This window comes from Cuculus canorus, chromosome 3, assembly GCF_017976375.1.
Source record: "Cuculus canorus isolate bCucCan1 chromosome 3, bCucCan1.pri, whole genome shotgun sequence".
Classification (NCBI taxonomy): Eukaryota; Metazoa; Chordata; class Aves; order Cuculiformes; family Cuculidae; genus Cuculus; species Cuculus canorus.
Window position 1 is genome coordinate 45,938,828 of NC_071403.1, and position 14,872 is coordinate 45,953,699.

The following is a 14,872-nucleotide window of genomic DNA, read 5'->3' on the forward strand; positions in this document are numbered from 1 at the left end:
CTGTGAAGACAGTGTGTGAAGCTGCTGACACTCATCAGCAGAAAGTGATGTTTCTCTTTAAAGGGTTTATGTCATACGTTTTTCATTGCTTCTATTAAAAAAAAGCTAAATAGAAAGTGTTGGAGTGACTATGACTTTTTTAATTAAACTTCAAGTGTATCAATTTTTATTATTTAAATAGGGCTTTTATTTCTACAGGCAAGGCTAAGTTGAAATGTCATCAATTTGCATGCTAATTTACAGGCTGAATTAATACTAAATCCACCTGTGCCATGTCTAAAGTTCATCCAGTGACTGTCTATGTTTTGATGTAGCCACATCTTTGTCTTAGGTTACTTAGAAAGCTGAAGATCTGTCTGTGTCATCAGCCTCTATTTGTTTATTTGTTTCTTCCATTAGTCTCTTTGATTTCTCTGAACAGTAATTCTTCTCATTTCTAATAAGCTGTGACCTCTTTTGCACCAATAGATATGATATTGACAGGGCTGTAGTATAACCTGATATTAGATGATTTAACCTGGTTTCCTGCTGTTTCTTCTCCCTCTTGTGTTTGCTTGCATACAGCAATACTCACTGAGAGACGATAGAGCAGGAATAGCCTGGGAAGACAGACCCAGTGGCATCAGGGACAGCATTATGTTATTCTAGCTGTCATTATGAGCCAGCAACAACCTAATGTTGTTCTCATCTGACAACTGCTCAGTGACTTGAAGTAAGTTTGGTGGTCTTAGCCTGAATCCTTCTGGGCAAGTGACTACATCACAGTAATTACTATTGCAGCTGGCACTAACTGGTGTTGCTGGAAGTCTCCACTGTCCACCTAGGATTCTGTATTTGATCACATTCACTGAATAGATTGAGGTTGGACCTTTGTATTAATACTTTTCTTGGACAAAGCTGGGCTCTTGTGAGTTCAACTATTTCACACTGTCATTGACTCTTGGTTTTTTTTTTTAAATGTGGTGGTGTATGTTTATAGACAATGTAAAACATCTGACCCCTGATGACCACCTCAATTTTGCCCCCTACTTGATTGCCAAGAATATACAGATCCAGTTTTTCTAAAGAATTATTACAGTTCCACTAGAATTTATTTAACTAATATTTAGTCCCATGAATTGTACTTGGTTGTAGAGCAACAGGCACATTTATTTCCCTGCTTATATTTTAAATGTCATTTCCTGTCTATTGATTGACTTGGCATTGGTTACTGATCATGTAACTTTCAAATGGTGTAATCAAAGCTGTTCATATTATTTGGCTCGATCTTTATTTTGAAAATCTGCAGTAATCAAAGTTAAATAAACATAACTCTAGAAAATATACTCTAGGGAATAAATCTGCATTGACAGGGAGATGGATAAAATAGATCTTTTCCATCCCTGCATATGACTTTCTGATTAAAGAAGGTAATAGCAAAAGAGGAATGACTGCCTAATTGGATATTAATAGGAAAAGAGTGACATGTGTTATAGGATACAGCTACAGGATGACTCTGAGGGTTGCAAAGTGAAGTATTTAGGACAAATGAGCCTGTCACACCAGATAAAGTAGAAGAGACAGTTGGGATTCCAAGAGCTTCTCTGACTCACCATTAAGAAAATGTCTCCACAGAAATCTGCTGAGCATATCAAGGATAAGTGATATAGCACGTTGAGGGCACCTAGCCTGTATGGAGGAAGTTGCTTTCAAAAGGTGACCAGAAAATGGGAGGGACTAGCGTACCTCTTTCCCCTTTTGAGGTTTCTTTCTTGTTATATATAATTGAAAGTGTATCTGAAGGAGTTGTTGGATGACTATGATTGTTTTTACTATAAGGATGTAGTTTTCCTTTATGAATGTCTGTTTTTACATTGAGAAATGAGACACTGAGGAAAAAAAATAAGAAAAATAAAGAAAGGAAAATATGTTGAGAACTGACGAACTGAATGATTGAGCTGGGAAGGGTTTCCAGTGAGGAACTGCTGACTCTTTGGGTTCATTTGTTTTCACTCAATACTTAAAGCATGGAGCTGGCAGAAAACCAAAGCTTTTGAAGCCAATTTTCCCTCTTTTGCTTATTTATTTTTTCCTACAATTTGATTTTTTATAGTTTTCAAATAAATATATGGATTGGTTGACTTAATGAAATAAAAAAAAATAGATGATAATTTTTACCTTTTCAAAATGTTTACACCCTGACTTAGTATTGAATTTCTCATCTATTCATTTTGGTGAGAGTATCCCACAACCTTTAATGTATACACTCTCCAAACTCAAGGCCAATGGAGGGATAGGTTTTTTTGAGTCTTGCTAAAATCCTCTCCTGTGGTTAAGTAGCTGGTGACTCAACTTTTCAAAATTGTTGCTAAACCAGGGATTCTCAGTCCATTCAAATACTGTTGAGGCTTCAGACAGGACAGTTCAGGGAACTGATTGCTTGATTTCTTGAGGATAATATCCTAGACTAATTTTCAAATGGAGTCATCCAAATATTGACTTTATTCTCATTTGTTGAAAGACAGATCTCCAGAATATTACTATCACCCTGGAAAGGTCACAGTCCATACTTTTCACTCAGAGTGGTATAGTAGCACAATCTGGAGACCCTTTGAAATTCAGTGTATTTGCTGACACTCCATACTGCCCTTAAGCACTATTTTCTCTGGAAATCAGCAGAGGCTTACTTCTGTTGCATTATCACTTGTACTAAAAGCTCTGACCACTCTTGATCACTCTAATCATTGGGCCCCATAGCTTCTGAAAATTCAAAGAACCTATGAATCTAGTTCTACCAAGGTGTGAAAAGAAGTACCAGTTGAAAGGTGGGTCACTTGAAACTGCTATCTGTGATATTAGCATAGTGTAATGCTGTACTTGCTGTAGTACTAAACCAGAAGAATCAGTCTAGAGATGTGTAGGAAAAATGAAACTTCTCTTTAGCAGAAGATAAGCAGCTGGACTAAGATGAATTTTAAAACCTTGCACCAGATATCTTATTCCCCCAGTGTCCCATATAATCAATATAGTACTCTATCAGTACAACCTAGAAAGAACATGTTTGAATTTGTTAAGGAAAAATGAGTTAATTATAACACATATCTATTAATCTATTCAGAATTGCTCTTTTATATTTTAAAAATTTAATATTTTAAAGCTTACACTTTCTTTGTTATCAAATTCTACAATCGAAGTAAATAAAGCATGAGAAGGCAAATGGCATAGTTTTTGTGAAACAGGTGTAAAACTGGAGGACTTTTGTGAAAATGCCTTTTGAAATTGAAATATAATTGAAGTCGCTTGTGTGACAAGGATATTTACCTGATATTCTCATTTCTTCATCCAAACAGAGTTTGACATGACATTCTGCAGTATACGGAATTTAGTAAGAATTATTTTAAGAAAAAAATTGAGAGACCAAGAAACAGGAGTGAGTTTTCTGACATAACATTTACAGTGCTGAGAGTAGAGGGCATGGGCCATACATAACTCACTATTGATCAGTGAAGTGGATATGTAATCATATGAAAGGTAGAAAGTCTAGAAAGGCTTCTAGTTGGAATGAGTGTGGTTTTAATTTCATTTAGATTATAGTATGATTGATATATGTCTGAAATGAAACTCTGTACTCTTGCAGTGATGGTGTGGTAACCTGTCTTGGTATCTTATGCTTCTACTGTGAAAGTTGCAAAAAAATCCATGACAACTGAAAGTGATGTTTTTAATTTTAACTGCTGGGTCAGCATTGCTAGGATGCCTGACCTTCGCTGGCTACTGTGGATGGAAAATGAAGTGCAGCAATTTCAATTTTACCCTTGTAATGGTCCTAAATTTCTTTTTCAGAAATGCAAATATTTCAATTTTCACCTCATATTTCTGACATTAAGCATTTTTTTTTTTTTCTGGTTGCATTACTAGAAAATGTAACTGTAAGAAACTGGAAACAGTCTTTACCTGGTAAGTATTAAGGAATTTAGTGTTGTGATGTGAAATTGCAGCAGTATGTGTAGTGAGTTATGTCAGAGTATTTAGGGTTTTTTTATTTTGTAAACAAAATTATTGTGTTGGATCTTATTGTAGTAAGTTGCATACCACCGAAGTGAACAATACAAAATTTCTAAGGCATTAGGTGAAAAAAAAAAAGTGAAGATAAGGAATAGCACAAGAAATAAAAATTGGCAACCAGCGAGACACGTTCATGTGGAAAAATTATTTCACTGATCAATCCGAGTATTTCACATAACTGCGTAGGCAAAACATTAGACCCTACGGAATATTCCCTGCTAGTATGTCACATAACTTCTTAGCAAGCATGCATGGAAAACAGAAGTGGAAGAGGACTTTATTTTCATTTGATCTATCTGATTTACGATCTGCTGTCTTTAGGTGTTCCCTGAAGGGTGTATCGGAATTCTTAGTGGCATTAGATAAGTAAATTTCTAGTGTATAAACCCACATCTGAGAAAAATTCTGCACCAGTGTCCATTTCACTGTTTCAATGATTTTTACATACCATACATTTTTTTTCTATGAACGCATATTATTATACGATAGGGCATTATTTCTGTGCAAGTTACTGCATTTGGTATATGCACCTTGGGACACGTTACAGCACATTTTCTAAAACAGACGATACATAAATGAGTCTGTTCAACCGTTATTGGTGAAATACCGAGGTAGGAATTACATAAGGAGATTATTATCACTAGTAAGGACAACACTGATTTGCAGTCTTGAGTATTAAATATTCATAATTCTGGCCGCTGATTTGACCTCCTAATTGGTTAACAAACTGGCAGATCAGGCATTTGCTATCTGGATAAGTTAATGGCTAAATACCTCATGAGTTCGCCAGAAGATTTTAATAAATTTTAGAACTTTTAAGGCAAATTTTCCAGGGCTAGAAAATGGTGTTTCTGACTTCCTGCTTTTTACAAATACGAGGAAGAAAAACTATTAGAAGTGAAATGGTTTGTTTGGAAACTGAATACCTGCATTAAACAACTGTTTCTTCTTCCCCTGAGGTCATCTGTGTGTGTCCCCCTTAACGTTCATTTAACTGTTGAGTTACTTTGTTTCCTCTTACTTATATTTTAGCTATGCAGTAACTTAATCCAGTAACAATTAGATACTTGTTTAATATGTTGTTCTAATAGTGTTGCCTCTAGAAATAATATCATAATATTATGTGCTACAACCAAGCTGCATAGATTTGTCCCTTGACATTTAACTTATGTATATAGCTAATTTTCATGATGTTTAATAACGTTAGATATTTAATAGCTATAACTTCACACATAAATGTTCTTAAAAAAGGAATCAGGTTATTTATGTATATGCACAGATCCACAGCATAAGTGAATTGTTGTTTAATGTCTGACTTGTTAAAATTAAAATCTCATGTTGTCATGAAACTCTCCCGTTATTTTCTTTACACCTTCCATGAAGATTTAGCCATTAAAGGATTAAAATGAGTAGTGCTTATATTTTATGCTATTTGTATATAAACTGATCAGTAAAACCGTATTAACTGTGGTTTAAAGCATTCTTTGTATACCTAATGTGTGGCTTTGACTCAAAATGCTTAAGCACATGTTTAAGCCTGTAACAAAGAATTTTGGGCCAAGATTCCATTCCAAATACTCATTAAAGACAAAGAAAAAATGCCATCTGATTTCAAGGAGCCAGCGTTTTAATTTGTAGAAAACTGCAGTGGTGAATTGATTTATATATAGATTAAAACAGTCTGTGTGTGTCCAGATCCAAAAGCTGCTCTGCACATGTAGAGTTCCAGTCATGATCTCTAAGCAAATCAAACCATCCCCTTAATCACCGATGTATAGTCATTATATTAGCTGCAGAAGCTTATACTTCCTCAGTGAAGGCATTCGTGATACTGCCGCTATCTGATATAAAGTCTCTAAAAATACAAAATAGAGGGATGACACATGCAGGGAGGCATGGGTGCAAATACACATCCTCATAGTTAAACCACACAACCATGCACACATCTGTTCATACAGATTAGGAGGCAAACATACTGCAGAAGATGACTGGTGCAGCGTGGTCCAGGATAGGGCCAAGTTTACAGATAGTGGCTTGGCACTGACTGCGTTTTGCCAGGTGACATAAGATATTGCCTTACTAAGGAGGGACTGTAAAAATGTTTCAAAGAAAGGGAGCAATCCAGAACAATTCATCAGACCCTCTCAGTTCTGAGAGGATTCTTTGGAAGAATTATGATAGGGAAGGGGCCAGGCAACTTGTTCTGGTGAACCACAGGTTGATTTTCTTATGTGGAGGATCTCCCGCAACAACCCAGCAAAGACTGCGTGGCATTCGGTGGCATTTCAAGAAAGTGTTGGTTTATTCTCCATTTTCTATTTCCTGCCACACAATAAACAAAACAAACACCTCCCTAGTCTATGCCTCAAATCTGTAAGAAGTGGCAAATGCTTAGGTGTTTCTCCTAATCAAATGTAACATCTTATTCCAGACAGTGCTGAAAGCACAAATCAGTATAAATGTCCTTCTGAGCAGTAAGTAAACATACAAAAAAAAGGGTAATTTTCAAAGATGTCCATCTAATTTGAACAGTTGAAGTCCTGTGTTCGAGACACATTTGGATACTGCAAAATCCTGAGTGGGTTTTATAAAGTATCAATCTGACTTGTAGATTTTTTAATGTGTAACATCATCTAAATTTAAAACATTGCCAGATAAAATATGCAGAGTGTTTTGGAACTGTTAATGCATGTAATACAGTAGATAAAGTATGGGATGTAGAACTTAAAGAAACTTGTTCACTAGACAAGTGTATAACACATGTAGCTGTGCAAGACACCAACTGAGGAAGCAAGCCAACTTTTGAAAGCTTGTTAAAATGTTTATACAAGTTTCTTTCCACCTCAGAATCTGCAGCAACTAAATTAATCCAGAGGGTTTCTAAAGCATAACTAAATTCTCACTATCCAACAATTTAGTGAATGTTCCTCTTTAGTCACTTGTAATCTAATCTAACAATGATTTTTAACTATTGAATGGCTACTCTGCCATTGTTGACCTTATAATACTTTGTTTGGATATGCAAAACTTAATAAAATTTGTAATAGAGAAGCGATACAGAGCTCCAGAAAGTGTGGAAGAGCACAGAGACTGTAATGTAAAAATGTTTCATTCTAGGTAAGTATATGACACTGCCTGACCTGAATACCATTGTAGCTTGACAATCTGGCTTTGTAGCTACAAATCTGGCTTTGAAACTTACGGTAGTGAAAAAGAAACATCTGGTGAACAGGTACTTACCTGATAAAAACTTGTTAGTATAAATCTATTTAAAATGTAAACAAGTTTAACTTCATGGAAGGATATGTGGACCATACTTCTGTAAAGCCTTTGACACGGTCCCCCACAACATCCTTCTCTCTAAATTGGAGAGATATGGATTAGATCGGTGGATGGTTTGGGGGATAGAAAGTGGTTGGATGATCACATTCAGAGAGTAGTAGTCAATGGCTCCATGTCCACATGGAGATCCGCGACAAGTGGTGTCCCTCAGGGGTCTGTACTGGAACCGGTGCTGTTTAAAACCTTCATCAATGATATTGACAGCAAGATCAAGTGCACCCTCAGCAAGTTTGCAGATATCACCAAGCTGAGTGGTGTAGTTGCCACAGTGGGTGGACAGGATGTCATCCAGAGGTACCTGGACAGGCTGGAGAAGTGGGCTTCTGAGAACACCATGAAGTTCAACAAGGCTAAGTACAAGGTCCTACACCTGGGTTGGGGCAATCCCCGATTTCAATACAGGTAGTGTGATTGAGACTAGCCCTGCAGAGAAGGGCTTGGGGGATGGTGATTGATGAGAAACTTGACATGAGCCAGTAATGCTAACTCACAGCCCAGAAAGCAAACCGTATCCTGGGCTGCATCAAAAGAAGAGTGGCAGGCAGGTTGAGGGAGGTGATTCTGCCCCTCTGTTCCTCTCTTGTTTACAAAGTCTTGTAGTGATAAGACTGGGGGCAATGGATATAAACTGGAAAGGGGCAGATTTGGACTAGACATTAGGAAGAATTTCTTCACCATGAGAGTGGTGAGGCACTGGCATGAGTTGCCCAGGGAAGCTGTGGATGCTTCTTCCCTGGAAGAGTTCAAGGCCATCTTAGACGGTGTTTTGAGCAACCTGATCTAGTGGGACCTGATCTAGTCCTTGGCAGGAGGGTTGGAACTAGATGATCTTTAAGGTCCCTTCCATCCCAAACTATTCTATGATTCTATCATTTTATATAACCCATTCCCTCATTCTACAGGCAAACTGAAGTTTCATTTATCACTCTTTGAACCCTTCCCTTGTTTATTTTTACATTCTTTTAAAATGTATTTTATGCATTTTTTATTAATCTGCTGCTGCAGCAGAGTCTATGCCTATTTAAGCACATCAAAATAAATATTAGTTTGGATATAGTCCTTATATTGAATAAAATACAATCGAGCACTAACAATTTTTATTTTTCTACTTTCTTTTAAATCAGTTTTTTGGCATTAGTGCTAAGATCTAGCCTTCTGCTGTAAGGGATTTGATGATCAGTAACTGATAATCAGTGTAGGATTTTTAGAAAGCTGTTGACTACTATGAGAATCTTAAAGTAGAATCTGAGATGGTGTTCACCTACAGCTCTGACATTGTGGCATTGCTACTAAAACATAAATAAATGGAAAGAAAAAAGCAGTGAAAGAAAGTCAATCTGCCAAGAGAGCGCACAGAGTAGTCTTTTACCACTGCTCTCAGGGAGAAGGAACATCATTCCTCTGCAGATGGGGAGCAGCCTAATGAAGAAAGACAAGGTCAGTGGTTGAACAAAAAGTCCATGAGAAAATGACGAGATTTGAGCCAGATCAAACCTGTGCTAAAGCAAAAAATCAGGAAAAGTTGCATTTTAAGTATAGGGAGCAGGTTCTTTGTCTGCTGTCTGGTGCTTATGCAACATATAGGTAGCAAATAGATCACAGTGGCTATTAGGTTTTAGTAAAACTTTGTGATTTAAATCAGTGTGATTCAAATCAGTGAAACTAGCTTTGTACAGTAGTGCCTTAGCAAATGCTTTTCTACTTGTTATGGATTCCTCATCCTATCCTTACCCTTCATTTCAGCCGGTAAGAAATACTCATGCTGTTATTAGGATTGACAGAGGTCTATTAGTATGTATGAGAATTGAATGCAGTGAAATCTGGACACAAACATTTCTTTCCACTCTTGCAAATTTGTTCAACCTGCACTTTTAACATTCAATATTAGCAAAAAGATAGCTTGCATATTCAAGCTAGTCACAGTTTTGTCTCCAGGGTGAACTTTCCAGCTGTCCTCCACATAGACTGCTAACCTTTTCATTAGCTTTTGATCATAAACCTGGCCAGTTTGCCTTGAGATATCTTGCTGGATTTGATAGCCACAGTTCCAATTTCCGACGAACAGCTGGAGGAGGAAGCTTGAACTGACTGAGCAGCAAGTAAAGATCTTTGTGACAAGACTTTCCTGCATGATACAGATTATTTAATATCTGTGTAGCAGACTTGCAAATTCTTCTGTCAGCAGCATTGCTTTTGAATATTTTTTCAGACAGATAACATCAGTGACACCTTAATGTCTTTATCAGTCTTGGCTCACTAAGGGGAAAGCCAAACTAAAATTATGTTCTCCTGATTATTTTTCTGCCAGGATCAAACTGAAAGAGGAGGCATCCCTTGGCTTTAAAAATATACTAGAATTTTTACTAAAATGATTTGATATTGCCATTGAGTTTTCTGTAACCATAGTGGCAATATTTGCATTCCAGAAGAATTGTGTAATTACTCTGAAGTAGAAGATGAAGTGTCTGGCATCTGATGACTGAGAACCCTCAGGCAGATATCAAACTGTTACTAACTTCTTAAGTACTTGTTGCCATGTTGACTTATACATGGTCTTTGCCACAGTCCCATATACAAGGCATATTTCCTTCTGAAATACTGGTGCCAGAGAGCTTCAGTGTTTTACATCTCTTCAGTGATGACAGCACTCAGTTCTGAGGTCATGCCTGGGCAGCAATTGCCTGCTGGGAGTTGTTTTCGAGCTCGAACATTTTGCTTAAGAATAGTAAAAATGATTGACAATAGGAAGAAAGAAACTCCAAACAACCCTAGCAGTAATGGTGGACTTACTGCTTGCAGAAAAACCTTTTGAGAAACCAAATGGGAATTAGCTGGAGGTAAACTCTGTGTTTCAAAGCTGGTAAGTTAATGAAGTGTTAAAGCAAGAAAAGAAATGTTGTTTATTTTTTCCTTCCCTTGTGCTCTGTATCATTTTTGCACAGTATTTCCATTTTTGAGATACTCTGTCAGGTCATAAATCCAAGTCTTAAGTTCATTTGAATTTGAATCTCCAGATTACTCAAAACCTCACAGATTTTAAGATGTTTTGGAAGGTTAAAGTAATCTTCTTTTCCTCCACCTCAAGAGTGAGCAAAAAGGAAAGCTGGAGAGCTGCATCAGTCTCTTGAAAGGGCATCCCACCTTCTTCTGGACGAAGCTAGATCTACTGCTCCAGCACCTGCTCTTGGAGTGGAGAACAAACTCCTTCCTCCACTCCTTCCCCATTCTGTCCAAGCATTTAATTTCTGGTTAGATACTTGCATGGCTTGCAGAGCTCTTGGCCTCTCCTGCGGGACTTGAGCAGAATGGGTCACATTCTCTGCTTGAACCCAGATCTCAAGAACTGGTACAAAATTTCTGAGAACAGCTAGGTATGTAATTTTAAGTGTCAATGATATTTTATGGAAATGCCTGGAAGCTTCCAATGGGTAATGCTTTGTCTTACCTAAAAAGTTACTGTGGGAAAATAGATTGACTTGTCTCTGGTCAGCACGTAACTGCAGACAATGGGAGAGGTGAAAAGACCAGAATTATTTATAATTTTAGAAATAACCTTCCTAATAATACTAATAATACTTCTAGTTTATCTGAAAGCCAAATGAGAAATAATATTAATCATTGACTTGTAAACTACTGCTTAATTAATAGAGAAATGAAATGAAAATCAATTTGTTTCACATTCTCAGGAATGAACTCAAAATTGAGACTTCAAAATAATGCCTGAAAATAATTTTCATTTTTCAACCAGCTTAAATCCTAAGCAATTAAAATCTTTAATAACAACTAGTTTAAATAGAAAGTAGTTAATTTTAGTCAATATCTTTTGTTGGCCTGAAAGCCAGTTATGGCCTGATTTTCAGAAGTACTAGCAGCTGTAGATATTCAGAAATTCTGAATGCTTGCCTATGTTTTTCATATCTAATATTTATATCCAACTTGAAAAGTGTTAATCTTCATGATTGTGTCTCTTTTTCTGCTTTCTCCTCTGAAACACTGAATAATAGCCATTTTAAAAATATTTTGAGATTCTTTGATAAAAGGCACTATATAAATGCAAATTACAATACTTTTAACATGCTGGCTTTCAGTTTATTCTTCTGTGTGTATGAGTTATGAAATCTGATTTTACTTTAGAAAGTCATAATTTTATTAATACTATAAAAATGAACTGAATGGGAGGAATGTTCAAGATCTGATGCAGTTCCGTGACAGCAAGGACATTTTCACAATGAGGAAATCCGTACTAAATTACCACCTTAAATTTCTTTGTGCATTGTTTTCTTTTATGCTCTGGGTCTGTAAATTGCTGTTAGAGGTTCACAAAACATGATTCTTGCTGTAAGTAATTGTATCTTTATTGAGTATTATCTGGGGTATGAAGCAATGTCTGGTGACTCTCCCCAAGCTCAATATTCACTGAATTTAAATAAAAAAACCTGAGTAATATTTGTGAATCTGTCATTATCCCCTCCTCAGTCACCTTCCAAAATGGCCAAAAGGACAAGATGTGAGGGAGCTCAGATCCTCATACTTTGCAAACAGACTATGAAAGGTGAGTTTACACCTCTAATGTAACTAAAATTTTTCACCTTCCTCATAAAACTGGTATAAGCCAGGTGAGTGATTCTGTTGTTCTGTCTCAGTTCAAACAGAGGAATTAAGATCATCTAGGATTAGATTCGTTTGTCTTCATGTGAAAATGCAAAGATTCTTCATACTTACAATATTCATGATTACTAGCCATGAAGCTGTACATCCGATCTCTTAATTTGGATAAAATGGTGGGTTTAGCATATGGCTGGACCAAAGCCCAAGATGAGGCAAGAATCATAGAATCATAGAATCAATCACCAGGTTGGAAAGGACCCACTGGATCATCGAGTCCAACCATTCCCAACACTCCCTTAAACCATGTCCCTAAGCACTTCATCCACCTGTTCCTTAAACACCTCCAGGGAAGGTGACTTGACCACCTCCCTGGGCAGCCTGTTCCAGTGCCCGATGACTCTTTCTGTGAAGAATTTTTTTCTGACATCCAGCCTGAACCTCCCCTGGCAGAGCTTCAGGCCATTCCCCCTTGTCCTGTCCTCAGTCACTTGGGAGAAGAGGCCAGCTCCCTCCTCTCCACAACCTCCTTTCAGGTAGTTGTAGAGAGTAATAAGGTCTCTCCTCAGCCTCCTCTTCTCCAGAATCACCGCCCTGGACCTGCTGGTCACGCCGTTTCTGATACAAGCCAAGATGCCATTGGCCTTCTTGGCCACCTGGGCACACTGCTGGCTCATGTTCAGTCTGCTGTCAACCATTACCATTAAGAGATTACAGATGCAGAGTAAATAGATACCTTGCCTATTTCAGACTGTATAGTTTTGCGATATCTTCATTCCAACAGGTTCATTCTTAATGGCTACAACAAAGAATGCTGTAACCATTATGATTCCTTAATGCTTCCTCTGTGCTACTTACTTCTAAAATTTTCCCTTTCATTTTGTTTTGTGTTTTCACCCTCACTCCTCCTGAAATGTCTTGGGTGGATTTCTGTGTCTCTAGAATCTATCAATTTATTCACCCATTTTTCTGTTTTTCTTATTTTTCCTTACCTTCTTGGTTTCTGACACCATCCCTGTTACCAGGGGGAGGGGACAGAGAAAGGCGAATCCCCTTTACATCATAGGATTTTGCACCTCATTCTCCCAGTAGCAGTGGTCAGCAAGAGGATACCAGATTAAGCATAACCACATAGTACAACCATTGTACTCAGCATTGCCACTCTGTACCGAGACCTGGCCCCAAGTGACTTGACCCAAGTTAAGCAGTGGGTTTATGGCAGGATGCAGGATCTGCCTGAGATGAGTGCTAACACTGGGAAAGATAAGCAGCTCAGTAATGGAATATAAACCCTGATGTGCTGCCAATCTTTTCACAATGGGCCCCAACAAAAATTTTTCCCACTGGCTTGTGATAGAATTCATATCAGGCACATACACTCGCAGAGGAGTGTCAAGGGACTAGCAAATGTATTCCTTTGCTTTTGCAAGCAAACAAAAATACTCTTTAATAACCAAAGAAAGAGGCAGTGTCTCTTCAAAAACTAGAATGTGTGCTTCTATTTTGCATTGTATTCTAGTTGTATCTTGATTGAGAAAGAGATTGAAGATATTTTAGGAAACAACTAATGATAAAATCTGCTGTATTTCAGAGCCAAGAAGATGATTTCTGTGAGCTCCATGAATAAAAATCAGCCTGACAATTCTGGTTTAGCAATAACTAGAAAGGCAGAAAAATACAAAAAAAAGGTGGAAAATGTAACTCTGCTGTCCTTTTAATTTTGACATTGGTGTCCAAAGGGCATTCCTGAGTGCATAGAGACCTTCATATCTATGTAATGATTCTAAATCTTGGAAGCAGTGACAAAGTACAAACAGGATCAGCTTGGTCACTGAATCCAGTTTCCTCTCTACAACAATAGATGGACATATAATGAATGTTTTATAGGGACCCACTATATAATTTATGCTTTTTTTTCTCCTCTATGTTACACTCTTCAAACTGTCTTTTGTCTCCAAACACTTTATCATAAACTGAAGGCTTTAAGCAGAATTCTGCAAGCACAGAAAGGTCAATATTCAGGAAACAAAAGAGTTGTTCTTGTCTTATCACTTTTTGGAGTATTTTATATGAACAGTGCAACGGACTTAGTATTTTGGTAGTTTGTATAAAATGGTGTTATTCTTGTGCTCTTGTTCATTTCTTTCTGCATGCTGACATCCCACTGTATTGCCATGTACAGCACGAAAATACCCTGCTATATTTAAATTCAAAGTGTAAGACGAGATACAAAACTTAGATATCCACAATAATGGCTAATATATTAGTAATCAGTACAACAAGCAGCGTGCACCATATCCCAGTTGCTTAACTAACCCAGCTCATTGCAGGAGTTAGGAGACACATTAAAAGGAAAAGTTTGAGGAGAATACTTCTGACTTTTTTTTTTTTTTTTTTCCTGAAGAACCTAGTAACTGCCAAGCACCCTGTCCTTTTACAGGGGAATAAATGGGCTTGTGACAGAACCCATCCTATCTTGACAGTCACTTACAGCTGGCTTAAGGGTCAAGACTGATAGACAACAGCATATTGGAGGAACTTTGCTGTTGCTTGTCCAGATGGTATTTGTCTTAATCATCCATCAGAATCTCCAGTGGTGCCAACATAAGGTCTTTCAACAGTAACTTTCTGTTTTAAAGATATAAACCTATTCTTAGCCTTTTTTCCATGCTGCTGTGGTTAATGGCTCCTGAACAGTGATGGCAAGGAACTTTTTCTAGTGAAACTCTGGAGATATTTTGACTGTTGTTCTGGATCTTTGAGAAAGATGACTGCTCCTTGCAACCCCAGCACTACATTAAAAAAATGTAAAAAATGTACTTAACTAAACAAGAATGTAGCTGACCTTACTTTTGCATTACATTATACTTCATAGTTCAAG